This window comes from Panthera onca, chromosome A3 (assembly GCF_046562875.1).
Source record: "Panthera onca isolate mPanOnc1 chromosome A3, mPanOnc1 haplotype 2, whole genome shotgun sequence".
NCBI lineage: Eukaryota > Metazoa > Chordata > Mammalia > Carnivora > Felidae > Panthera > Panthera onca.
In genome coordinates this window covers 18,063,460-18,089,989 of record NC_138341.1, presented here as the reverse complement: position 1 = coordinate 18,089,989, position 26,530 = coordinate 18,063,460, and the positions used below count along the sequence as shown (strand labels likewise).

Genomic DNA, 26,530 nt, shown 5'->3' with positions numbered 1-26,530 from the left:
GATTTATCACATCCACTCCTATTCTGTTATTCATAACCCAGTTATGTGGCCCCAACCCAACTGCAAGGGAGGCTGTGATGTGTAGAGGAACCTGGATGTCTTGGTGAGCTCTGTGTCTGCCTCACCTTTCTCAAAGTTAGCATCTGGCTAATGAATAAAGGGATAGCTTGTAGTCAAGGGAGAGATTACACTACTCTGATGTTTGCTCCAGTGACATGTAAGTCTCTGGCCAAGATTATGAACTTGCATATTTTTGGGGCTGAACAAGATTCCCAAAAGGATTTATCAACCAGCTGTAGACTTCTAATATGGTATTGTGATTTTAATTCTGGACACTGGTACATCTGAACCCTGGTTTATTCAGGATAAGACTTAAGTAATTTAGCCATATTTCCAGGCTAATTGTTGCCATGCCGTCTTAGCAGTTATGATATAATTGGGATAGTATTACCTTTCAGCCTTCTAATGCTGAGGCTAATAGCTTTGGTCAGGCATTTTACTATTGATTAAAACACTTTATTAAAAGCTTTGAATTGTGCAAAAAGAAAAATTTGTTAAATTCAGTCATATACATCTTATGGCCTAACATCTGGCATTTTCATAGTCTGAAGTCCTCATAGATTGCTGACATTAGTTACCACCTTCAAACTTTCTAAATTTTAAAATGACTCAATGGTATCTTTTAAAGTTGCAGAAGATATCTCAGCATTGAGGTTATTGAGATTTAAATTAATTAAACAAGGAGGCCATTAGACTGATGTGGCTGTAATGCCATGGCAGCCTATGTAAACACATCAAATTCTAAACCTGTAAATACATCAAGGTTATAAAACTGGAACCTATGGACAATGAATCACACACAGCCAAGTAGGCTTTAATCAGTAGTCAATCAATAATTTCCTTACTTTGCTTCTGCCTTTTCTTTATTCTTTATAAAAGTCTCACCCAGAGTTCTTGTCTGGGGGCGGGGGTGCTTTCCACCACTTTCGATTTGATGCTACTCAATTCAAATTGGTTTTTGCTTGGATAAACCCTTAAAATTTTTAATATGCCTCAGTTTATCTTTTAACAGATTCCAATGTCATATTTTCATTGGAACAGAATGGGCATCTATAGAAAGCAATTGCTACCTTAAAATAGCACTCTGAATTTCAGTTAATTTTTAAATACCTTTTCCAGATGGACAGCCAACTGTTTTCATCAGTTTGGAACTTCCTAGCAGTGAAATGCTGGTGTATAAAGGTTACCCTTTCATTTTGTCTTCAACAATGCAGTCTGTTCTTAGACCCAGTCCATCTTCTCCCAGTTTGTGAGCTTGATGATTTGAATTCACCAATCCTAAACTCCATCTGTTTGTTGCCTGAAAACAGTTGAACAGATTTCAATAAATTTAGAAACTGTAAATAAATTGTTGAATAAGCCTGAATGATGGGTAGGATTTCAGCTCTGAGGATGGACAGCCATTGTATAAGACCTACAGATGTGGATTTGCTCCTGTCTCATCATCCACAGTTCAGATAAGAGCATCCTACTTTCTCATACTCCAAGTGGTGACATCATTTCCTTCCAAAGTTTGCAGAAGAAAGTAAATCTAGACTGAATTTAAATTGAATTTAAACCTCAGGCTTCCCTAGGTTTTTGAAATTAATCATCTATACATTCCTTTTGCATTTCCATCAGTTTTCCTACAGAAGAAACAAATAACAAACAAAGGGAAAAGCTATAACACAGTATATGAAACATTTGTATATTATTTCATTCTTAAAGAATTTGAATATATTCTAACAGCAGAAGTTATGTTTCTTTTAGAGGCATTGTGGAAACACCAGGAATTCTAGGGAACACATGTTGATATAAAACATAAGTCACACAATAAGAGCTACCTTTCTTTTTTCTCCTAACTACTATTTACTGCAGGTATATTATATTTCAAGCATTGCTAAGCATTTTCCATATGGTACTCCATTAATATTTGCAAAGAAGCTGTCATTTATACTTTCTGGTCCTCGTTTAACAGATGAGAAAAGCAAGTCTGGAAAAGGCTAAGTAACTTGACAAAATCACAAGGTTGGTAGGTAGAGGAGATGTGATTCTAATGCAGGTCTTTATCCTCTCCTTTTGATTTCTTTTGATTTTTTTTATTGAAGGGATTGGGTGGTGCCAGTGAAGGAAGATGCATCTTTCCTCAAGTTCTTTGTTGCCTCTGGAAAGTCTGTGTTGATTAAGGAAAAGAAGATGTTTAAGTTTTTGTTTCACAGACATCCTTTGATATTCCTATTTCAGATCATTCTTTTAAAGGGACAGCTAGGGCATGCATGCTAACTTCCTTCTGTAATCACATTACTCAGAGATGGATACAGGCATCTGAACATGATTAGAGTCCTTTTTTTCTGTATTGCTATCATGAAATGTGGGTTCAAAGTACATTTCAGGTCCTGTTTGTTTTCATATTGACAAACCTCCTGTACCTTCCACTGATTACCTTTTTTAAAAATTAAGTAAGGGGTGCCTGGGTGGCTCAGTCGGTTGAGCACCCAGCTTCGGCTCAGGTCATGATCTCACGGTTTGTGAGTTCGAGCCCCGCGTCGGGCCCTGTGCTGACAGTTCAGAGCCTGGAGCCTGTTTCGGATTCTGTGTCTCCCTCTCTCTCTGTTCCTCCCCAGCTCTGTCTCTCTCTGTCTCTCTCTCTCAAAAATAAATAAACATTAAAAAAAATTAAAATTAAGTAAACTTTGTTGAGATGCGATTTACATAATGAAGATTTAACTATTATAAGTGTCCAGTTCATTGAGCTTGGGTAAATATGGACACTCATGTAACCACAAGCACTATAAGGATAGATATTTCTATCATTCCAGAAAGTTCCTTTCTATCTTTTGTAGCTCATCCCTATGACCACATATTTGATATTTGGCCCAGGTAATCATTGATTTTTATGTGATTGTAGATTTGATTTGCATGTTGTAGAAGTTGCATAGGTAGAATCATATAGTACATGCTCTGCATTTTTTTTCCTTCTTAGAATAATGTTTTTGAGATATATGCTTTTTAAAAAATTTGTTTTTAATGTTTATTTATTTTGAAGGAGAGAGAGAGACAGAGCATGAGCGGGGGAGGGGCAGGGAGAGACAGGGAGACATAGAATCTGAAGCAGGCTCCAGGCTCTGAGCTGTCAGCATAGAGCCCAATGTGGGGCTCGAACTCATGAGCCATGATATCATGACCTGAGCTGAAGTAGGATGCTTAACCAACTGAGCCACCCAGATGCCCCCAGATGCCCCCAGATATATCCTCTTTGATGCATGTATCAGTAGTTAGTGCTTTTTATAAGAAGGTAGTATTTATTGTATAGATATAACACAATTTGTTTATCCATTCACCTGTTGATGGATATTGGGGTGGATGCCAGTTTGGGGCTATTATGAATAAAGCTGTAAGAACATTTTTGAATACATTTTTTTTGTGAATATATGTTTTCATTTCTCTTGGGTAAATATCTAGGAGTAGAATTGCTGGTCAACATGGTAAAGCTATGCTGAACTTTTAGGAAACTAATCCATTATTTACCAAAGTGGTATACTCCTATATGAGAGTTCCAGTTACTCCACATTCTGACGGACACTAGGAATTGCCAGTATTTTTAAAATTCTGGCCATCCCATTTCATGTAATAGTTTTTATTTGCATTTCCTAAAGACTAATGGTTTGGGGCATATTGTAAGGTGCTTATATAACGTTTTTCCTAATCTTTCTGTTTAACTATTTTGTCCATTTTAAAAATTGGATGTGTCTTCATAGGGTTGGGTTGTAAGATACAAATCATTTTTCAGATACATGTATTCAAATGTAATATCACAGACGGTCATCCTTTTATTTACTGCCTTTCAGGGAATCAATTTTTAAATTTTGATGAGGTCCAGTATAGCAGTGTTTTCTTTTATGACTTGTGTTTTTCTCTTCAATCTAAGAAATATTTGCCTATCCGAAGGTCACAAAGATTTTTCCTGTGCATTCTTCTAAACTTTTAGAGTTTTTACTTGTCACATTTAAGCCTATAATTATTTTAAGTTAATTTTTATGTATGGTATGAAGTAATGGTCAGGCTTTATTTTATATAGATACCCTGTTTTCCAGCACTTTTTGTTGAAAAGACTATCTTTTCCCCATTGAAATATCTTGGCCTCTGAAAACCCATTGATCATATGTGTACAGGTCTATTTTGAGACTCTGAATATGTTCCCATTGATCTATTTGCTTATACTTGTGTCTTACTAGGACTTTATAGATCTTGAAACCAAGTTCTATAATTCTTCCATTTCTCTTCTTTTTTAAATATTTTTTTAAGGTTTATTTATTTATTCTGAGAGAGAGCCTCAGGTGGGGCTCTCAAGGATTGTGAGATCATGACCTGAACCAAAATTAAGAGCTGGATGCTTAACAGACTGAGCCACCCAGGTGCCCCCATTTTGTTCTCAGCAAAGTTTTACAGTATTAAATAAATAAAATTTGCATATGTTTTGTTAGATTTATTCCTAAGTATTCAATTTTGGATGCTATTCTAAATAGTATTATTTTCAATTCAATATTTAATTTTTTTTCTTAGTATATAATTGATTTTTGTATCTTGTTTCCTGAAACTCAGTTCAACTCATTATTAGCTCTAAGGTTTTCTCTAATGGGTGCCTGGGTGGCTCTGTTGGGTGAGTCTCCAACTCTTGATTTTGGCTCAGATCATGATCCCATGATGGTGAGATTGAGCCTCACATTGCCCAGCACTGAACGTGGAGCCTGCTTAAGATTCTCTCTCTCCTTCTGCCCCTCTCCCCCATTCATGTTCCTTCTTTCTCTCTCTCTCTCTTAAAATAAATAAATAAAAAGATTTTTCTCTAGATGTATTAGAATTTCTTCATATAAAATTTCTTTATCTTTGAATAAAAGCATTTTTATTCTTTCTCTCAATCTGTATGCCTTTTTTTCTATCCTTATTCAGCTGGCTTAGACCTTTGAGTACAGTGCTAAATCGTAGTAGTGAGAGAAAACATCCTTGCCTTCTTTTTGTCCCTAAGGGGAAATAGTTAAATATATTTGTTGTTACCATTAAACATTATGTTAACTGTAGATTTTTCATAGATACTCTTTACTAAGTTAAAGGAAGAGAATAGGTGTTAAATTTTGTCAAATGATTTTGTTATATCTATTGATAGGATCATATGTTTTTTTTCTCCACTATTTTTTTTAATATGGTAAACCATATTGATTGGTTTTGAAATTTTATGCTAATTTTCTAATGCTTGAATAGGTCCCACTTTGTCTTGGTATATTATTCTTCCTATACATTTCTATATTTGATATGCCAATATTTTGTTAAGGAATTTTGCCTCTATATTCATGAAAGTCTTCAGTTTTTTTTTCTTTTTTAATTTTTCATTTAAAAATGTTTTGTTTATTTATTTTTGAAGGAGAGAGAGACAGAGCATGAGAGGGGGAGGAGCAGACAGAGAGGGAGACACAGAATCTGAAGCAGGATCCAGGGTCTGAGCTGTCAGCACAGAGCCTAATGTGGGGCTCAAGCCCACGAACTGGGAGATCATGACCTGAGCGAAAGTCAGATGCTCAACACACTAAGCCACCCAGGCACCCCAGTGTTCTTATACTATCTTTGTCTAGTTGTTTTGGTATCAGGATAATACCAGCCTCATAAAATAAATTGCAAAATATGTCAAGGAGGAAGTAAAACTTTCACTATTTGCAGATGATATGATACTGTATATAGAAAACCTTAGAGACTCCACCAAAAACCTGCTAGAATGGATAAATGAATTCAGTAAGGTTGCAGCATATAAAGTCAATATGTAGGAAATCTGTTGCACTTCTATTCACTAATAATGAAGCAGCAGAAAGAGAAACTGATAAAACAATCCCATTGATAATTTTACAAAAGAGAGGAAAATACCTAGGGATAAACTTAACCAAAGAGGTAAAAGACCTGTACTATGAAAACTATGATGAACTGATGAAAGAAACTGAAGATGACACAAAGAAATGGAAAGATATTTCATGCTCATATGGTAAGAACAAATATTGTTTAATGTCTTACTACCCAAAGCAATCTACAGATTTAATGGAATCTCTATCAAAATAGCAACGGTATTTTTCACAGAACTAGACAAAAAAAAAATCCTAAAATTTGTATGGAACCACAAAAGTCTCTGAATAGCTAAAGAAATCTTGAAAAAGAAAAACAAAACTAGAGTCACCACAATTCCAGACTTTAAGTTACATTACAAAGTTTTAGTGATCAAAACAGTATGGTACTGGCACAACAATAGATACATACATCAATAGGACAAAATAGGAAGCCCAGAAATAAACTCACAATTATATGGTCAATTAATCCTTAACAAAGGAGGAAAGAATATCTAATGGGAAAAAGACAGTGTCTTCAACAAATAGTGTTGGGAAAACTGGACAGCTATATGCAAAAGAATGAAATTGAACTACTTTCTTACACCATATATAAAAATAAACTCAAAATGGATTAAGGATGTAAATGTGAGACCTGAAACCATAATAATCCTAGAAGAGATCACAGGCAGTAATTTTGGCATCAGTCATTGCAACATCTTTCTAGACATTTCTCCTGAGGCAAGGGAAACAAAAACAAAAAATAAACTATTTGGACTTCATCAAAATAAAATATCCTGGAGTACCTGGGTGGCTCAGTCAGTTAAGTGTCCAACTATTGATATCATCTCAGGTTGTGATCTTGTGGTTGTGAGATTAAGCCCCACACTGGGCTCTTTGCTGAATATGGGGCCTGCTTGGATTTCTCTTTCTGTTTCTCTCTCTCTCTCTCTGCCCCTCCCTGGCTGTCTCTCTCAAAAATAAATAAATTAAAGTTAAAAAATTCTTCAGCACAGGAAAGGAAACAACCAACAAAACTAAAAGACAGAATACTGAATGGGAGAAGATATTTGCAATGACATATCTGATAAATGGTTAGTATCCAAAATCTATAAAGAACTTATAGACTCAATACCACAAAAACAAATAATCTAATTAAAAAATGGGCAGAGGACATGAACAGACATTTCTCCAAAGAAGATGTACAGATGGCCAACAGACACACAAAAAGTGTTCAACATCACTCATCATCAGGGACATGCAAATCACAACTACAATAAGATATTATCTCACACCTGTCAAAATGACTAAAATGAAAAACTCAAGAAACAACAAATGTTGGTGAGGATGTGGAGAAAAAGGAACCCTTATGAACTGTTGGTGGGAATGCAAACTGGTGCGGCCCCTGTGGAAGACAGTATGGAGATTCCTCAAAAAGTTGAAAATGGAAGTACTATATGATCCAATAATTTCACTACTGGGTATTTACCCAAAGAATATGAAACACTAATTCAAAAGGATATATGCACCCCTAAGCTTATTGCAGCATTATTTATAATAGCCAAACTGTGGTAAAAGTCCAGATTTCCATCAATAGGTAAATGGCTGAAGAAGTGGGATATATATACTTATATAAAAGAACTATTACTCAGCTATAAAAAAGAATGTGGTCTTTCCATTTGCAACAACATGGATGGATCTAGAGAGTATGATGCTAATAAGGGAAATAAGCCAACCAGAAAAAGACAAATGCCATATGATTTCATTCATATGTAGAATTTGGGAAAAAAAAACAAAGGAAAAAAAAAACAAGCTCCTCCCCCCCCCCCAAAAAAAAAAAACCCACAATAGACTATGAACTATAGAGAACAAACTGATGGTTACCAGAGGGAAGGTGGGTAGGGGGATTGGTGAAAGAGGAAAGGGGATTAAAAGTACACGTATCTTGATAAGTGCTGACTAATTAATGTATGGAACCTGCTGAATCACTATATTGTACACCTGAAATAGGATAACACCGTATGCAAACTACACTGGAATTAAAAATTAAAAAAAAAAAAACAAGAAAACAAGAAAAATTGAAAACAAATGAGCTAGCAGTGAGGAAGAGCCAAATAACATGAAAAAGAATTGGAAAATATTCTTACATTTTTCTCTTTAGAGAAAGGGTCTTGGTGTAGGAATGGTATTATTTTTTTCTTAAATGTTTGATAGGCTTCACCAGTGAAGACACCGTGCTTCGAGTTTTGTTATTAAGAGGTTTTTAATTAAAAGTTCGGTTGTTCAGGGGCACCTGGGTGGCTAAGTTGGTGAAGCACTGGACTTCAGCTCAGGTCATGATCTCATGGTTCATGAGTTTGAGCCCCACATTGGGCTTTATGCTGACAGCTCTGAGCCTGGAGCCTGCTTCAGATTCTGTGTCTCCCTCTCTCTCTCTCTCTGCCCCTCCCCCATTCATGCTCTGTCTCTCTCAAAAATAAACATTAAAAAAATTAAAAAAAAATTTAAAGTTCAATTGTTTTAATAGACCTATTGCTATTCAGATTTCCCATTTCTTTTTTCTGCTCTTTTGGTAAATTGTGTTTTTAAAAAAGTTTCTTATTTAAGTTGTTAAATTTATAGCCATATGGCTATTCTTAGTGTGTGTGTGTGTGTGTGTGTGTGTATTAGTTTTTAAATGTTTTATTTTTATTTTCAAGACAGAGAAAGAGCATGAGCAGGAGAGGGGCAGAGAGAGAGGGAGACACAGGATCCAAAGCAGGCTCCAGGCTCCGAGCTGTCAGCACAGAGCCCGATGCAGAGCTCAAACTCACAAACTGCCAGATCATGACCTGAGCTGAAGTTGGACGCTTAACTGACTGAGCCACCCCGGCACCCCTAGTTTTTAAATATCTATAAAATACCCCAAATTCCAGCAGAATATAGTCTAAATCTATTTCTCACTCAAGTAAAATTTGCTAGAGGTCGTCTTAACCTTCAGGGGCTCCCAAGCATGTACTGAGTCAGTGATCTAGGCTATTAGATCTTGTGGTTCTGCAATCTTTATGCATGGTTCCCATACTCAATGCTGAATGGAAATAGAGTTAGAATATCTTGCAAGGTTTTCCCTTGCCTCAGTTTGGAAACGAAACATGTCATTTCCACTCATAACCTTTGGCCAGAAATAGTCACTTGGATTTGTTCAGGTGCAAGAGAGCTAGGAGATATGGTGTCTAGTGTGCCCAGTGAGGAGAGAATACAATACTGATGAGCCCTAATGATGTCTACCGAAGCGTTCATCTGTCACCTGACATTATGCTTCTCTCCACCACTGAAGAGAGCACTTCAGGCCGTATTACATGCCTGTAATCCCTCCACCTGTTCAAGTGCTTTCATATCCATTATCTTAATGTGTCTCCAAATCACTGTGTGAGTTACGCAGGGCAGGCTCTTTTAACCATATTGCCTTGGGCGAATTATGGTGAGTCCAGACACACATCAAAGGAGAGAAACCAGAAAGAATTTTGCAGTTTTGTTGTGCTGATGATTCCCTGGGCGGAATACAGCATGCCATGCAAGACCAGTCAGGGGAAGCATGAGGGTCTGTCACCAAGGAGAGGGAGGGAAGGGAATGGTGGGCAAGCACCTTGTGATTTTTACAGGAAGGAAAGAGCAAGGAGAGGCAAGCAGATTTAGAATTGCCTAATTTAAAATCTTTCAACAGGATCTGGGTCATAAGGGCTATTAAAGGGTTGTCTGTTACCTGGCCCTGTTGCTCACCCTGGAATCAGGTGAGTTATAAGGGCCAGGAGTATGAGTACTTGATAAGGGAGGTGGTTGGGGTGTGTACTCAAGTGACTTCTCAAGAAAAGGAACTGATGGGGCACCTGGGTGGCTAAGTCAGTTCAGCCTCCAACTCTTGATTTCAGCTCAGACCATGAACTCATGGTTCCAGAGATTGAGCTCTGCCTCAGGCTCTGGGCTGATGGTGCAGAGCCTGCTAGGGACTCTCTCTTTCTCTCTGTTTCTCTACCCCTTCTCCACTTGCTCTTCCTTTCTCTGTCCCTCTCTCTCAAATAAATAAACATTAAAAAAAAATAAAAGAATGGGAACTGACTAGCCTCTAGCCTGGGCCTCAAAACTGGGTCAAGATAGCATTTAAAAAAAAAAAAAAAGTATATTACCCAGGTAGTATTTATTGTCCCCACTTTGCATTTAAGGTACTGAGTCACTTTGAGGTTAGATCAATTACCTAAGATCATCTCGTTATTACCTAGAGGGCCCTAGGCTTAGAACACAAAAACCCGATTCACTGATGGATATGCTTTACAGTGCATTGCCTTACACATCAGGGAGGTTTAATAAATGCTTCTGCGAATCGCATTACCCAATCAGAAGCCTGGGTTCCCACTCTGTTGTCTCATTTAGGAGCATGGCCCTTCCGCTTCTCACAGAAGGTCATAATCTGTCAGTCCCAGAGGGGCCACTGGACCCAGTTCCCCTTGTGCATCAAGAGGAAGCACACAAGAGAGTAGATACTGAAGCCAGGAGGGCAGCCTTCCAGGGGGTGGCAATAATTAGAGCTGGTGATTGACGCTTTTCCAAAACTGGGTTAACCTAGGCCAAAGGTCAGCCTAACACTTCAACGCCATCCTTTTAAAGGGATGTATGCATACAACCATCGCTTTCAATGATGCTTTAGGTCTTTCAAACACTAAATGGCACTCCTCCCTTACCACCGATCTCCCAAGCACTGTTGTCCAAGGCAAGCTTGCTGACTGCTGAATTCAGCTTTTTGGGGAAAAGCTACCAACCAGGAATTGACATGCTGTGCTGTTTAGGCCATATGAATATTAAGACCTATTTGCAAACACTATAGAAAAGCTAAATTGAGTTAATTTCTATTTCTTGAGTTGAAACACTGAATTAAAAAACAATTTAAATGTCTTACTCTTTTAGGAAAAAAAAATCAATGATTTAAAATTAATTTCATTTTTTAAACTTATTGTTAACTCAGTAAAGCCTTTTGGGCTTTTTAAGCTAATTGTCTTTGAACTCATTTTAAATTCAAAAGTTTTTATAATTTTGATAATATTTTAAACGCTATCTTCACTATATGGCAGTTCATGTTATAAACCTAGAAGGGTACAGAAAAAATTACCAAGGTCCTTGTGCAAGAACGACACAAATATTTTTGAAGCATTCTTACTGTTTTTGTGGAATAGTAGGAATTGTATTATTCTATTTTGTTTAATGGAATCATATGTGTGTGTCTATATGTATGTGTGTGTGTGTATATATATATGTATATATATGTATGTATATGTATATGTGTATGTATATGTGTATGTACACATATGTATATATGTATATATATGTGTGTATATATATATGTGTGTGTGTGTGTATATGTATATATATATATATATATATATATATATATATATATATATATAGTGAAAATTTATAAACCTGTAGATAAATATCTGAAAGACTGTACACTAGAATGTTATCACTAGGGGATCAACAATGTGGGTACTTTGCTACAATTTTTATACTTTTATTTTAACTTGATTGTTTCCAACAAATTTTTAAGACATTTTATAACTTATAAAACAAGTGATTTGAAACATCTATCAGGCCATGAATCAAACAATTTATTTGAATGTGGTCAGGTTTATTTTGCCCATGTGTGAACTTCAAATCGTTTTCAGATTCTTGCCAATGGCCACAATGGCTATAAAAGTTTGGCCACATATTAGGAACATCTTCCATGCCATTAGTCTTCCACAACAGTGACATTTTGAATAGTTTCATAATATTTTACTTTCTAAGTGCATAAACACTTATTTCCAATTTTCCAGTTTTTAGTTTCAGTGGGTACAGTACAGAGGTCAGGCAAAGCCAGGAGTAACATACTCTCTTCTCAACCACCTTCCACCTCCTTCTCTACGTGGACACATTTGTAAAAGTTTAATGCACATTTTGCTGGACCGTTTACTATTTCCATGCAAATTCAGTCAGTACATGCTCCTTCCCTGTCGTGCATCTTCTTTTCAGTATTTCTATCTCTAATTCTCCCAGTGGTAACCTAGAAATGATTTACTAATTTCAAATATCATTTGTTGATTTGTTCAGTATATGGAATGTTTATATCATTTACACTAGCTCCTTCTCCATTTGATCTTCAATCATCATGCTTTAATTATAAGTGTACTGCTTTATTTTCTGTTTTTGAAATTATATGAAAATATCTGTATCTGGACCCATCTCCATGCAATTACATTTGTCTTGTTCCCTTAGGACTGGGGCTGGAAAGGGCTAGATTCTATATGTTTTGGATTCTGTAGAATCCGTATGGATTCAATACATTTTGCTTGGCATCTGAACATATGTACCAGAATTCAAGCTTATCCAGTGACCCAACTCTTCCTTCTAGAGCAGCCGTGGACCCCAGGCTCACAGATGGCAGAGTGCATTCTGACTGAGAGAAACCCACAGAGAAAGGAAAGGCAGGGAAAATGTGACCCTAGGGCTCTGGGTTCATCTTCCTCCACTGTCTTGAATTCATTTGGGTCTGACTTCTTCGTGTATATGGGCACAAGGCCCACTAAAGGCTTTAAGGCTATGACTAAAGAAAGTATTTATTTTCTTCTTGGGACATGCTCATGAGCAAGAAGGAGGACGAGGTCAGAAGATGTGTCACCAGACGCTCTTTGATATTCCCCAAATTAATAACTGTCTTCAAAGGGGTGAGGTTACCAAGCAAAGAGCTGGGATTTTCTGGAAGTACTTTCTCAGAGAAGCATTATTTCAATGGCCCCATCTGTCAGCCTGGGATCACACACAGGCTTTGCAGACAGAGTGGAGTTTCCAATAATTCCTTCTACTTCCAGGCAGGAAGGCAGAGAGGATTTGAAGGACCAGCCATTGCTGTGACTGAGAAGGGGAGGTGCCCCTCACCTTGCTTTGCCTTTTAGAAATAATCCTCTTATCTGTGCACACTTTGCAAGCCTTCCTTAAACGAATCTTCCGGTGCCTACATGAGATTTGCACATCAGTCAGACCTCACTCACCCATTCTGCAGCCAATAAGAGCAAGGCTAGGACCCCTTTCACTGCCTGTTTAGAGCTCCAGGGGCTTCCCCCACTGAGCTCCCGCTGTGCTTGTTTCTGCACGGTCTCTAGTTTCCCACTGTTGGCTCTGTCTCTGTTTTTTTTGGCAAAATCCTCCGAAACTTTTATGATTTTATTCCCTATCTTTTATAGTTGTTTTACCAACTAATTTGCCTGCCTCTTTTTTTGTGGTTGCTGTGGAAGTCACTCATCTTTATCGAGTCTTTCTACAGCATTCCAGTTGGTATGCATAAAACAACGCTGTTTGTGTGTATCTTTCACTGGTTTATGTGACATTTAGTTACATTACATTATTACCAGACCATAGGCTGGCATAAATAGGTTGGGGTGCCATCGCAGTTGACATGGCTGAGCATCCAGCTCCATTGGTGGAACTGACAGTGTTCGTATATATCAGAAATTAGCCAACTAGCAGAGAGCCTTCAGTGCGCGGTGCCTTCAGCCAGTGTGATTTACCTAAGACATGGAGAGGATTCATTAAGTGAGTAGTTGTTTGAGGGAGAGCAGCTCAGAGAGATTGCACTTCCATGAATTCTATAATGGTTAGTCACCAGAACTCTCTCCACATCAAAAGGACACTGTGCTCTCTGGCTTGTATCCCTGGGACCTGAGTCTTGATTAGCATATGTGGCTAGAACCTCAGCAGACCTTTTTCGGATGTGGGTGGCTGGGAGGAGGTGGGGATCATTCAGACTACCGTGCAATTGTCTTCCCAATATCAGGTTCAATGCCAAGCTCACTAAAACTGTAAGCCCAGCATATCTCCAATTATACCTATTGTGTTAGGCAGAAGCCTTCCCTCCTTTCCCCAAGGATGTCCATATCCAAATCCTTAGAATCTGTGAACATACATTACATGGCAAAAAGAAATTAAGGTTGCAGATGGAATTAATGTTGCTAATCACCTTATCTTAAAATAGAGAATTATCCTGGTGGGCCCAAGATAATCAGAAGGGTCTTTAAAGGTGGAAGAGAGTGAGTTGGAAGGAAATGTGCCTGTGGAGAAGCTCACAGAAATTCAATATCAGAAGAACTCAGTGTGCCATTGCTGGCTATGAGGATGGACCATGCCACGAGTCAAGGACTATGAGCAACCTCTAGAAGCTAGAAAAGGCAAGATTCTCTCCCAGAGCCTCCCTAAAGGAATGAGGCCCTGCCTACTTCTTTGTTCTAGCCTCCTGAGACATGCCTCAGACTTCTGAGATAATAGGATTGTGTTTTTTTAAGTTTGTCATAATTTGTTATAGCAGCAATAGTCATCTAATGCATCTACCCTCTTAATTCTGTGACATCTCCCTTTTCCTAATAAAGGAAATTACATTTAGAGGATTTCTTTAATGGAAGCTCTGAATTTTACAACCCCTTCCTACTCCCCAATGTATTTAAATGTAGTTTTAAAGCTGCTGCTTGTGTCCAGAGAAATGTAAAGCAGAGAGCCAAAACTCTTTACAACAAAACATTTAAAATGCTTCAAATATCCAAGGAGAGCTTTTAAAGGGCAGCTCTGTCATGGATGGAGAAAGAGTAAGGAGACTGAAGTGCTCTGCAATGTATCATGCTTGATAAGCCAAAGTCCTGGGTGAGCAAGCGTCAGACACACACTTAGAGATGGGAGGGCCTCTTGGGGCAGCCGGCATCCCCTGCCCCAGCCCTGCTTGGCTGGATGGGTCCCCAGAGTGACCTTGTAAACACCAATTGCTGCCAAGTTTGTCTTGGCCAGTATTGTCTATCAGCACAGAACCTCTTACATTTAGACAGAGAGACCCCAGGGAGTTGCAAGGAGGAGAAATGCCAAAGGGAACACGCACTGTTAAGTCAATAGGGCTTTGTACAGATCACCAGAGGAAGCAGAGCAGGGAGCAAGATATCCGGAGACAGGTGTGAGGCCTGTTGCCACAGGAAGTTAGAGGTCTGCAAGGAGGCAGAACGTTCCCCAGTTCAGAGTCCAACACAGAGGTGCAAACCCCTTATAGGGTGGTGGTGGTGAGATCCTGAGCGAGTGCCCAGGTGCTCAGCCTTCTGGAGTGCAAAGGAGGGTCTTTCGCCATCAGCTCAGGTGTGGGGGCCCAGTGGAAAAAGAACAAAGTGAACAGAGGAGGAGGATGGTGGGGTTCTACATGGGGGGGGGGGCAGACTGTGAGGAAATACTCCTGCTCTTGTGACCCTGGGTCAGCAAGAAGGAATAATGTGGGAGATTCTGTTACGGGACCCCCCTGAGTTAAAAAAGCTTGGGCAAGCAGACTGTTGGCAAATTGCTGCTGCTCTTTTCTTCCAAACTCAGAAAATGCACCTGCTCTCATTACTAGAGATTCTCTGAGGTTTGTGAGCAGTGGGGTAACAGACATAAGCATTTCTGCAATATTAATAATCTAGAGAGGAAAGAGAGGGTTACCCAGGATGGGTGCGTGGCTTGGGACAGGGCATATCACCTAAGACTTGATTCCCTTGTGTAAATGGCATCAAGGAGACTCCCCTGTATCCTCAGACTTAAGAATAAAGTGATGGAGGAGTATTGGGTAGGCTGATGGGCTAAATGGATGATGGGCAATAAGGAGCACATTCGTTGCAATGAGCCCTGGGTATTCTATGTAAATGATGAATCACTAAATTCCACTCCCAAAACCATTATTACACTATATGTTAAATAACTTGGATTTGAAAAAAAAGAGAATAAAGTGAGATATGCATATTGTTAAGTTATGATTAATATTTTCATTGCTCTTAATAGATTGATTTAAATTTATATGATTTCATCAGAATCACCAAAGCCTTGTAACAATTTTTCTGTCAGAGTATTTTGTGGTGAAAGAATGAATTCATTCCTTTTTGGCCCTTCCTTAGTTATCTTTTATCTGTTCTCCTTATGACCAAATACCATGTTTCTACTTTCTCACCTGCCATGCATTCATCTGTCCACATCACACTGACCTATATGTTCCCACTGGTTTACTGAAATTGCTTTGGACAAGGTCATTAATGATCTTCTAATTGTCAGATTCCATAATAATAGTAACAATAATAATGACGGTGATAGCTAATGCTTATCAAGGCTTAATTATGTCAGGCATGACTCTAAGTGATTTGCATATATTAAGTAATTTAAATGTACACTATCTTGTGAAGGAGGTAATATTATCAATCAGATTTTAATAAGAAGAAAACTGTGGCAGAGAGGCATCCTTGGCATAGGTCACAGGATTAGAAAGAGGCAGAACCAGGATGCAAACCCAGGCAATCCTACTCCAACACCACACTTGTAACCTCTACATGATGCTACCTCTTCATTTGACTGCCCTCTGTTGCTTCCCTGACAATCCCTGGTTGAAGATGGGGCATTGAAAAGCAGCGGAGGGCGCCTGGGTGGCTCAGTTGGTTAAGCGTCTGACTCTTGATTTCAGCTCAGGTCGTGATCTCCTATTTCATGAGATTGAGCCCTTGCATTGGGCTCCGCACTGACAATGTGGAGCCCTGCTTGGAATTCTCTCCCTCTCTCTTTGCCCCTCCCCAGCTCATGCACATGCATGCATTCTCTCTCAAAATAAATAAACTTAAAAAAAAAAAAGAAAGAAAAGCAGAGTGGGCGGGTATGCTAAGGCCATGCAGCTGGCAGTTAGATCTAGGGATGCCCCTGCTCTTGACATGGAGAAGTCTGTGGCACAGGCCAGGGTTGATAGCCTTTCTGAAAGTCCTTGGTCTGGGGCTGTGACTGGATCAATGCAGAAGGAATGGCTGAAGAGGCAGTCACAGGGAGGTAGGTGGTCCTAGCTAGACATTGGGACAAGTTACCAGCAGGGAGAAGGGGTCACTATTTCCAGATCTGGGGCATAAGAAGAGTCACAAAGTTGGTCTGTGGGGAACCACGGTGACTTTCAAAGCCTCTTTGTGGCACTTTGGAGGCTTTCAGATATTTGGTTTCCCGGTGCATAAATGTCCCTGTCTTTTCATCAGGCTCTATGACTAATATGCCTTGGTGATCCACACATCTTCAGGTTCAAATGGCCAACTGGAGATTTTTTTAATTAATTTTTTAAAAATTTTTTAAGAGAGAGAGAGAGAGAGGGATCACAAGTGGGGGAGGGGCACAGAGAGAGGGGGACAGAGGATCTGAAGCAGGCTCTGTGCTGACAGCAGCTAGGCTGATATGGGGCTTGAACTCAGGAACCATGAGACCATGACCTGAGCTGAAGTTGGAAGCTCAAACGAGTGAACCAACTGGGTGGCCCCCAACTGGGGATTATAGTAAAGCAGACAGTACCCTCCTATACTCTTGTTAGCTTCCTCTCAGCCTCCTTAGGGTACAGTGAAGCTGGATAGAAAAGGCAGAGCCCATTGTAGTCTGCCCGTGGATATGCCTGCATCCTACAGAGATAGGAGAAAAAAGGAGGGAAGAAAAAGTCACATTCTGGAATGTTATGTTGAGAAAAAAAATCCTCAGAAATGAAACAAAGCTCTAATCAACTTGAATACAAATGTGTTAGCTTGCCTGTTCTGGGATAAGTAATTTTTTCAGATGTGCATAAAGCAATTTAGCCACTCGTAAATTTGACAAGTCAAGACATAGTCCCTTAAAAAGCAATGTTGAGCAATTCGCCTGTTATTTTACAGAAACCATTTAGTAATCATATAAAGTAAGTGAGAGTAGGCAGTATAAATATTCCTAGTGCTCCTAATCAATGAAGAGTATCCCAAAGAGAGGACTCTGAGTATCTTGGAACAACCTTGTGTTGAGTGTGCACGTATGTGTGCATGCGGATGTGAATCCAGGCATGAAAGAGAGCAACTTTGTTTTTGTAAAGACCTTTTATTTTATCGACAAAATGAAAATAATTTGACCATGGCGATCTTAACTCTCCATGGCAGAGAAAGTCTTGACTGGTCTTTGTCTCCAGAATAGAACACCTTGGGTCTCTGTAAATGTTATAGGTACTTAAATAATTTATTCAAATGGTCACCAACCAGGACAGTGCCTATTTTGGGAGACCAATGTCTTCAATGAATTTCCCACCTCCCCCAGAAACCCATACCCCTGTTGGAAATATCAGTGAGATGCTCTGCTAGTCCTGTAGAAGCCCTCCAATCTCTGTTCCCTGGGCAGAGTCTCTAATTACCGACCATTATCTTTTCTTACTCTCTTCCTCTTAATAATACAACATTGCCCCCACCCTGAGTTTTAGCTGGGAACATAGCCCACATCCACCCAGTTAGAGGCTGATTACTCAGCCTCCCTACAGTCTAGCTGTGGCATGTAATTAAATTTTGGCCAAGAAAGTGATAATGGAAGTGATGTATGCAAACTTCCAGACTGAGTATAATGAAGCTGTGTGTCTTTCACTCTTTCTTTTCCTCTCCCCTCTGGCTGGGAAATGGCAATTGAAGCTGCTCCTTTGGACAGAGACGGAGGCTTCAAATTGGGGATGGCAGAGCTGCCCAACCTTTCTGGACTGTTTGATGAGAGAGAAGTGAAGTTCTATTTTATTTAAGCCTCTGGATTTGGGGTCTCTTCATTAAAGCAATTTTACCTGTAACCTAAGTAAGACATGACCTAAGAGATCAATAAGTCGGGCCCATTTGTGTCCTGAAGTACTGTGGTTGATATCTTCCCTGAAGCCTCAGTGACCAAAGAGAGCTACTGTGTAAGTGTGTGAGGGCAGAGCTCAGAACATTGTGGTTTGTTTAAACCATTACTGCCTGGGGAGCTAAGGAATGGAATTCATTGCAGTAGCCTGGAAGAACGCCACCTCGAGATTTACAAACATGTGTTTTATTGTTGCTGATTGTGTAACTTTTTATTTTGATATAATTTCAAGCGTATACAGAACTTACATAAAAGTTGCAAGAAGGGTACAGGAACATTTTCAAATTTTCCAACTGTTTATACTATATCCATTTACTTTATCATTCTCCTTTGTGTGTGTGTGTGTGTGTGTGTGTGTGTGTATCAATATAGTCTCTTTAAAACATTACTTGCAAGGAAGGAGACTGTCTTTCATGATCTTTCACATTTTGAAAAACAGCCCAATTATTTGTAGAATGTTCCTCAATCATCATTAGATGTAGTTTGTTTATTTTGTGCAGGAATGTCATAGAAGTGATGTTATGTCTTCTCAGCGCCTCCTCTCAGGAGTCAAGTGATGCTCATTTGTCACTTTGATCACTGGGTTAGGGTGGTGTCCACCAGATTTTTCCATTGTAAAGTTTCTCTTTTTGTCTATTAGTAAATGATGTGTGTTTGGCTACTTTGAAACCATGTAAATATCTTGGGGCGCCTGGGTGGCTTGGTCGGTTAAGCGTCTGACTTCAGCTCAGGTCATGATCTCACAGTCCATGAGTTCGGGCCCCACATTGGGCTCTGTGCTGGCAGATCAGGGCCTGGACCCTGTTTCAGATTCTGTGTCTCCCTCTCTCTCTGCTCCTCCCCTGTTCATGCTCTGTCTCTCTCTGTCTCAAAAATAAATAAACGTTAAAAAAAATTTAAAAAAGAAACCATGTAAATATCTTGTTACTCATCATATATTCACTACCAGTTTTAATATCTTTTAATGATTTTATACACTAGGAATTTTAACATGGATTTACTTGGAGAAAGTATGTCACCTCAGAGAGGGTTTAGGACTACCTAACTTGGAAGAAGAAGGAGGTCTGGAGTCTAAATTCAACCGATCAACCCCAGGCTTCAGTTTCCTCTTGGGCAAAACAGGTTGAGGGATGGTGGTCTTGGGTGAAATGGATTCTCTCTAGCTTTCTTAAAAATTTTTTTTAATGTTTATTTTTAAAAGGGAGAGAGAGAGAGCAAGAGAGAGAGCATGAGCAGGGGAGGGGCAGAGAGAGACACACACACACACAGAATCCAAAGCAGGCTCCAGGCTCTGAGCTGTCAGCACAGAGCTGGGCATGGGGCTCAAACTGTGAGGTTATGACCTGAGCCGAAGTTGGACACTTAAGGGACTGAGCCACCCAGGTGCCCCTCTAGCTTTCTAAATCTAAGGATCTGGAGTTTGTAGGGACAGGCATCCTGACATCCTGGGAAGGTTAGTTCTTTGAGGTGCAAAACTCACATGCTCGGTAGTACCTTCAGCATCCCTGCCTGTTAATCACTAAAGTCTCAGAAGTTTTCTACACTGGAGAAGTTTTAAAATATGGCTGTTCATTCTTTGACATTTCTCCCATCAGGAGGTGGGGTCTACATACGTCCCCTTGAAGCTGGGTGTGCGTGCGCCTGTTTGTGCCAATACAGTTCAGCCACAGTGACATCATGTGACCTCTGAAGTTTGGTCCTAAAAGGCAAGGTAGTTTCCCCTTTGTTTTCAGGAAGTCTTAATCTTGGAGGCCTGGGACATCATATGAGAGATTGGCTACTGGGACTGCCATGCTGTGAGGAAGCCCAGTCACTAGACAGACAGGTATCTATGGATACCATAGAGTTTCTTTGGCCGACAGCCCCAGCCAAGTCCAGCTTTTGAGTCATGCTGGATCAGGTACCAAACCTATGAGTGAAAACATCTCCACGATTCTGGTCTTCAGTTATTTGAGAACTTCTTAGCTATTTTAATCTTTCTAGCTAGAATCTCAAGTGTTGTGGAGCAGAGACAACCATACCCTATCTGAATTCCTGATTCCTCAAAATCTATGAGCATAACAACAACATGGTTGGTTTTTTTTTTTTTTTATGTCATTTTAATTAGGAGGGCTTTGCTATGCAGCAACAGATAACTGGAACATCCACCCCCTTTCCCAGTTCCCCTGAGGGGCCTGTGTGACCTCAGGTGGGAGCCACTGTGGATTCTAACCTAATGCTTCTCTTTTTACTACTTGTCAACAAAATATATTTTAAATCAAAATATTACAATATGCTGAATGTGGTATGTCTCTCCTGTATCCTCTGGGGAAATGAGACCATGACTTTTGTGGTTTTTTTTGGTAATGTCAGCAGCCCTTGAACTTTAGCCTCATTTACTCTCTGGAGCCTACCAAGACCCCATGGCATGTTTATGGGACACGGACAACTTCCAAACAATAAGTACTTTATAACAAGAAATGTCACTTATACTCTACTTTTTCAGCTGTGCTCCTGAAGAGGTGGTGATGAAATGGAAGCTATAGAGGGAATTATATTTCTCTAGAGATGTGGTTTATACATTTGGAGATATATTCTGGAGGCTCCTGTCTCCTTATCCTAACATTGAAGACTGGCTAAGTGGGGAGAGTGAGAGCTTGTGACTTGACTTGACAAATATACTGTGGTCATTTTCTCTTGATATTTAATAGCTGCCAAACTGGAGGGAGACAGAATCCTAAACATTCATTCATTCATTCATTCATTCAACAAACCAGGAATTGTGCTAGGTTTTGGTGGTGGAGCACTGAAGAAAGCAGGCACAGTTTCTGCCCTCATGAAGCTTACAATCAACCTATCAGAAAAGACAATGAATGAGAAATTTATAAGTTTGGTGAATATGATAGTGTTGTGCTTCTCAGACTGTCTATGGCAAAGGGCCTGTTCATTTTTCCTACTTACCTACCTATGTACCTATTGTCTGTATATAGCATTTTTGACTTCCAGTCAGTCATGAATAGGTATATCCTAGTACAGGTGACCAATGTGATTTGCCATCCAAGTTGGACAACTTCCAGATCAATCTGCACACTGTTCAAAATAGATGAGCCTGTAGATTCCTTCCTTGGAAGTTTTGACAATGCCAAATTGCTACACAGGTAGTGACACGTTTACTTCTAATGTCTGTATTGATCTCCTTGCAGATCATTGACAGGAAGCTTACACACTGGCCCTGGTGCACAGACCACACCTCGAGTTGCACAACTATAGATAGGGAGCAGTGTAGGCGGGTGTCGTGCTGTCGCTTGCCCTTATTCACACATTTCTCAACGAAACTTAGAAAACTGGAAGGAGTTTTCTCACAATGCACAGACTGACTTATGTTCCAAATTCTTATGCCTTCATTTTAGACTGATCGTAGGAGAACTGATGAGCAGAATCTGGGAGTCACCACCTTACCTTTGAGAATCTACTAATTGCTGCAAGGACATGCAGGTTCCTTCCCCATTGTTTCCCAGGTCATTCCGTTCAGGGCCTGGTGGGGAGGATGCAGAAGACAGAGTTGACTTGTGGTACTCCAGGTTCTCACACACCCAGTGTTGATATCATGGTTCTCCAAGGCACAGTGTTCTTGGGAGGCTGTAATGAAGAAGTGATTCTTTTTTTTTTTAATGTTTATTTATTTTTGAGACAGAGAGAGACAGAGCATGAATGGGGGAGGGTCAGAGAGAGAGGGAGGCACAGAATCCGAAGCAGGCTCCAGGCTCTGAGCTGTCAGCACAGAGCCTGACGCAGGGCTCAAACTCACAGACCGCGAGATCATGACCTGAGCTGAAGTCGGACGCTCAGCTGACTGAGCCACCCAGGCACCCCTGAAGTGATTCTTGAAATAGCTTTGGAGTTACTCCTTTTATGATATCCTTAGCGACATCATTTGCATTTTACAGGTAAAGAAATAGTAACATACTAATTAAGGAACTCTCTTGGGTGAACAGATAAGGAAAGGGGCTCTCAGATTCTGAATAGATTTTTTTTTTTTTTTGGTCAGGATTTTAAAAACTAGAAAAAAAACACTTAAAAAGATTTGAGGAGGGTGGATTTTTATGGTCTAGAGTTTCTTAATGCTTCTAACTATATATTTGAAATACTATAAACTTTTTTTTATAAATAATTTCCTTTTGATCATGTGCCTGGGTAGCTCATTTGGCTAAGCGTCTGACTCTTGATTTCAGCTCAGGTCATGATCTTGCAGTTTGTGAGTCTGAGCCCTGCATGGGTCTCTGTGCTGATGGTGTGGAGCCTGCTTGGGATTCTCCCTCTCTCTCCCTCTCTGCTCCTCCCCCAAAAATAAATAAATAAACTTAAAACACTTAATAAAAAAATTATTTCCTTTGGAAATCAACCCAAAATGCAGTGGATTATGCAACAGCAAGGCATAATATTGCCCTCAAACCCTAGTTTACTTTGTGCAAAATGAGGAAAAAAGTGTGCGTCATTCTAGATTCTCTCTACTAGCCTGACATGAGAGGACTGGCCTTGGGAGCATTCAGGGGCAAGGTCTCTGGGGAAGATCATGTGGCCCCTCTACTTCTCATGTATAACTTGGCCACTGAGCAGAATTTTGCTCAATCAAAATGCAGGGAAATCAGCTAATCATTGACATCGTGCCAGCTGTGGAGTATATTCACTAAGGAATTCGAGCTGGCAAATAAAGTCCTGCTGCATATGTCCAGATTTATTTGTCTGAAAAGAATCATTCACACCAAAAAAGAAAAAAAAAAAAAAATCCAAAGAGCAAACAACAACAGCAACATCCAAACAGAACAAGAAATATAAAAGCCACCCAATAGTCATTTCTCCTGCTTTTCCTTCAAAAACACCAGTGTTTATTTAATAGGTCCACAGCCGTAGGATGGAAACAAACAGATCAATCACTAGGGTGTTCCATTGTGCCCGTCATCTTGAAGTCTGTTGATGGGATTTATCTGAGTTTGAAAGTCATCACAGGGGCACAGGTGCAGCTGATGTGGCATGACATTGGTGCTATATAAAGGACTGTGAGTGACAGCATGAAGGTAAAGGAAATTATGCCTGAGCGCTCCAGGCAGCCAGCCCACCTCCCAGCCCTCCTGCCACCCTCTGCCTTACCAGAGTCACCTCTTGGACATGGCCACCATGTCTCATCAATGACTTCAATAGCAGTTGGCATTCTGCTTGCCTCCTGCTCTGCCTGTGGCTAAGGCTGAGATGAATGTCTAATAGGCCAATCTTTCTCTGCTGGGATGAGCTCATTTTTATGTTGCTCCCTAGCATAGGGCTGTGCTTATTTCTCAGACAGGATATAAGTTTCCAGGGAAAGAGTCTGCTCATATCCAGAAGACCAAGACTGAGGCTTGAGATTTATGAGCTAAACAAAACTCTCAGTGGAAAGTTAAGGACACTAAAGGAAGAGTGTTTCTTCAGCATTTTAAGCCCTGGTTTATGAATGGAGGAGAATAACTATCTACCACTAGGGCCCACATCAAAGTGTATACTTTATATAGCTTAAATAAATGAAATGCCACAAAAACCTTGAGCTTGTCCAAGTATGCTGGTGGGCTGGTTGGTTGAGTTGAAAGCTACTCCCTGGGGATTTGACTGGGGTCATTGTGAAGAATGGGCACAGTCAGTATGTTTTGGTGATAAGAAAATAGTAGCCATCTTCCCAGGGTCTCAGAATAAAACCTATGGTAGGAGAATCCTAGAATCCTAAATTTATTGCAACTCAGATTTGATCTGGATCAGTATCATTTTTCTCATCTATAAAATGGGCTGGCTTTGATGTATGTAAAAGCTCACTAGGTGAGTTACTAGGTTTCACGCAACCTGGTATAAAGTGGGTTGTGTGTACACAGGCAGTTGGGGTGGGGGTATGAATGGGGTTAAGTGCCCTGAGAGGGGAACTAGAAACTTAAGCTCTTGTAAAGCTTGCCCAGCACCTGCCTTCAGGAAGACTTCCCTCAGGGATCAAAACTCTGATAGTTTTAAAAGTAGCATATGCTTGCCTTCATTTAGTTACTCATTCAGTAATTGATTCTTGCCTTATTTAACTCAGTAATTCAACAGATATTTATATGTGTAAACAGTTTACCAACACTTCTCACTAGGATATGTATGGGGCCCCAGCTTAAGTTCTTTTGGAAGGTTTACCTATCCTGTTCATTCATTTATTCGTTTAATAACATCCTTACCCTCTGGAGCTTGCATCGTCATATACAGCTCTTTAGAAAAACTAAAATTCTTTGTCCAGGATCTCTGGTATGGAGCTGGGATGATTCATGGCTGCTTAGGAGACACCTAAGCTGGATGCTTTTCAAGAGTCAGGCACAAGGTTTGCCTCACAGGGTCCTCCAGAAGGGTGGGTGTCTGCTCTGGAGGAGATGTGCTAGGAAGAAGTGCAGTGAGTCATGACTTTAAAACTTCTCTGTAGATGTTTTGCAGGTCACACATGTGAAGGCATTAAGCAGGAGGAGCAGAGTCATTGTCTTTGAGTTAGTTTTGCCATTGTTAATTACCTACCCTTATGTTGTCCCCTTCATGTTATCAACCCTAGCTGGCTTCCCTGTTGTTTTCCTGTTATTCTTTGAGCTTCAGCTCACGTATGCCTCTTCCAGGAAACTCCCTGATTATAGCAGATTGATTATATATGGCCCCTCGGAGCATCGCCATCCCTTAGTATCTGTCTGCATATTTCATGGAGACTTCATAGCTCATAGAGGACATATTGTCTCTCTCTGTCTACACTCTGGTCTCCTTGGAGAGCAAACGTTAAGTGCTGTCTCTCTTGTTCTATTCTTGAATAGTGGACACATTGTTCCATGGGCACTGCTGACTTGATGATACTTCAGTGGGCAGGTAGGTAGTTGGATCACACTCCGAGGTTACTTCGGGGGGCTTTCTGTACAGGTAAGAACTTAACCCTGTAGCAGCAACGCCCATCTTCAGCTGTTTCCATTCTATACATTTCTTGTTAGTGGTGCCCTGAGGGCTCCTGCTGTGTCTCCTCAGATTTTCCTGTTGGAACTTTGCATATGTCAGTTTGCCTGCAGACACTGCTCTGCTATGATGTCACAATTGCAACTTGATGAGAGCAATTTTCCTAAATGAAACAATCCTGGTGATTAGCTCTAGCTCCCTTCTGCCAGCCAGTACAGCTGGGATGGGCTGCAGCATCTACACACACACAGATGCATGCACACACACAGCCTGGGGGGCCGGTTTCCTGGGTGCTCTAGGACCCACCAGAGCTCCCTCTGTAAGCCCCCCCTCCCTTCCCGAGGTAACAGCAGTGTCCCAGATACATGCATAACAGGTTTCCAATTTATTTCTTTTCAACAGCCTGTGGCAAACATTTCTTCCCCCTTTTCTCCTTTTATTGCTTGCCTTTACTTTATCTGCTAAATCCCTGCTTGTGGGTCTCCAGCTGCCTTTATAGCACCTGGCCTTGTTAATATCTCTGTGTTGTTGCAGTTGCTGCCCTTGGGGTCTTAATGAGGAGCAGGTGGATATTATCAGGTCACTTTCAGGAAAGAGGATAGGAAGGGAACCTATTACCAACCAACACATTATATAGGTTATCTCATTTAAAACCATCCTTGTGCAGTAAATACTATTTCTCTGACTTTATGATGAGAAAAACTATCCCCAGGAAAGTCCCCGGATATCATTCTTTGGAAGTTCCCTCTAAGAGTCAGTCTCTCTTCTGCTCAAGTTCTTACAATGGAGTCCTAGGATCTAATATCGAATAAAGATCACATTCCTTAGCCTAGTAGTCAGAATTCCTTACCATCTGGCCCTCATCTACATTTTCTGTCCCCTTGCTCACTACTTAATATTGAATCATAATCAAATTGAGTTTTTTACTCTTCTGCATAAGTACCTGACTCTTCCCCACCTCCATACCTTTGCTCCTGTCATTC

General features: G+C 40.1%; 1 long non-coding RNA gene and 1 other non-coding gene across 3 annotated transcripts; one reads left to right on the top strand and one right to left on the bottom strand.

Annotated features, from left to right (window-relative positions):
• Positions 1 to 1,109: 1,109 nt before the first annotated feature.
• Positions 1,110 to 25,619, bottom strand: LOC132689755 (uncharacterized). Of its 2 annotated transcripts, none has more exons than XR_009615135.3 (3): positions 24,803 to 25,619; positions 22,032 to 22,211; positions 1,110 to 1,360 (listed from the first exon to the last, which is right to left on the bottom strand). It is a non-coding gene; the product is annotated as an uncharacterized LOC132689755 (long non-coding RNA). The 2 variants fall into 2 exon arrangements; XR_009615136.3 differs by lacking the exon at positions 1,110 to 1,360 and adding an exon at positions 1,894 to 2,212.
• Positions 10,992 to 11,096, top strand: LOC132672685 (U6 spliceosomal RNA). The gene has a single exon (XR_009607643.1). It is a non-coding gene; the product is annotated as a U6 spliceosomal RNA (small nuclear RNA).
• Positions 25,620 to 26,530: the final 911 nt, after the last annotated feature.